The sequence below is a fragment of the Mandrillus leucophaeus genome, unplaced genomic scaffold, assembly GCF_000951045.1.
Source record: "Mandrillus leucophaeus isolate KB7577 unplaced genomic scaffold, Mleu.le_1.0 Scaffold99, whole genome shotgun sequence".
Lineage (NCBI taxonomy): Eukaryota > Metazoa > Chordata > Mammalia > Primates > Cercopithecidae > Mandrillus > Mandrillus leucophaeus.
The window spans coordinates 1,375,286-1,377,161 of NW_012110807.1; the positions used below are offsets into that span (position 1 = coordinate 1,375,286).

The window sequence follows — 1,876 nt, forward strand, 5'->3', positions numbered from 1 at the left end:
GGCGGGCGCCTGTAGTCCCAGCTACTCAGGAGGCTGAGGCAGGAGAATGGCGTGAACCCGGGAGGCGGAGCTTGCAGTGAGCCAAGATCGCACCATTGCACTCCAGCCTGGGCGACAGAGCGAGACTCCATCTCAAAAAAAAAAAAAAAAAAAAGAAACAAAAAAACAGTGTAGACCTCCTAAACAAAATGCCAACAAATCAAATTTTATGATACATAAAAAGATAACACATCATGGCAAAGTGGAGTTTATTCTAAGAATGCAAGGTGATTTAGCACTCAAAAACCAATCTATGGCTGGGTGCAGTGGCTCACACATGTAATCTCAGCACTTTGGGAGGCCGAGGTAGGAGGATCACTTGAGGTCAAGAGTTCAAGACCAGCCTGAGCAACACGGTGAGACTCTAGCTCTACACTACAAAAAAAAAAAAAAAAAAAAAACCCCACATTTTTAAAAAATTAGCCAGACATGGTGGCAAATGCCTGTAGTCCCAGCTACTTGGAAAGCTGAGGGCTAAGATGGGAGGCTCGTTTGAGTCTGGGAGGTCGAGGCTGCAGTGAGCCATGACCTGGTGACTGGGTGACAGAGTGAGACCTGGTCGCAGGAAAAAAAAAAAAAAGAAAGAAACAAAAAGAAAAAGTGATAGATGTCACTTCCAAGATTATGCTATAAAAAGATAGTGGCTTTCATCCTGGCTCTTTCTCTCTTTCTCTCTTGGAAAGCTCTGAGGGAAGCTGGCAGCCATGTTGTGAGGCAGCCCTGTGCAGGTGTCTACATGGCAAGGGAACAAGGCTGCCAAACCACATGAGTGATCTTGGAAGCAGGTCGCTGCCAGCCAAACCTTCAGATGAGACCACTGCCCTGGCCAATGGCTGACAAGTATCCCAATTTTCCCAGGACTGAGGAGTTTCCTAGAACGTGGAACTTGTGCTGCCAAATCCAGGATAGACCCAGGCAAACCCTAATGACAGGTGAGTTGCACACTCCTGAGAGTCCTTAAGCCAGAGGCACCCAGCTTAACTGTGCCAAATTCCTGTTTGTTCTTAAGCTGCTGTTTGTGATAATGTAATATGTAGCAATGGATAACTAACCTAACACGTCACAAATGAGCACATTAAAACGGGTGATACACTTATAATAAGGCATTCAATGTCACTGCTCATCAGAGAAATGCAAAGTAAACTTAGAACAAGTTATTAGTCCATACTCACAAAAATGGCTAAAATTTGAAAAGACAGAAAATACCCAATGTTGGGGAGGATGTGGAGCAACTGGAACTCTCATACACTACTAGTGGGACTGTAAAACAGCACAACCACTTTGGAAACTGTTGGCTAGTAACTACCAAAGCTAAATATTACACACACCCTATGTCCCCACAATTCTACCCTAACATATATACCAACAGCAGGCATCCACTGGCTCACCAGGACGTGGACAAGAACGTTGATCTCTGGACAAGACCTTGGACGTTATTCACACCCACTCTCCGCAGACAACATTGAACGCTTCACAAACAATATGCAGGAAAAGAGGGGAGAGGGGAGGAGAAGGCAAGAAGGGAGACAGCCCTCTGCCAGCAACAGGGGCCTCTGCCAGGTGTGCTATCATTCTGTGACAGCTAGGAGCTTAGGTCTTCGACCGGCTGCTCAGAGAGGGATAAGAAATTGCTCTCCCAGGCCCTTGGCCCTGGTTGGGAACTGATTTTCAAAGTGTCTTCCACCCAGGACACTTATTTTCTTTTTCTTTTTTTTTTTGAGACGGAGTCTCGCTCTGTCGCCCAGGCTGGAGTGCAGTGGCCGGATCTCAGCTCACTGCAAGCTCTGCCTCCTGGGTTTATGCCATTCTCCTGCCTCAGCCTCCCGAGTAGCTGGGA

The 1,876-nt window shown here is 46.8% G+C and overlaps 1 protein-coding gene across 1 annotated transcript in view; it reads right to left on the reverse strand.

The window, feature by feature from the left end:
- NCS1 (neuronal calcium sensor 1) overlaps window positions 1-1,876 on the reverse strand; it is a 41,235-nt gene that overhangs the window by 8,899 nt on the left and 30,460 nt on the right. The gene's annotated exons all lie outside the window — the stretch shown is intronic.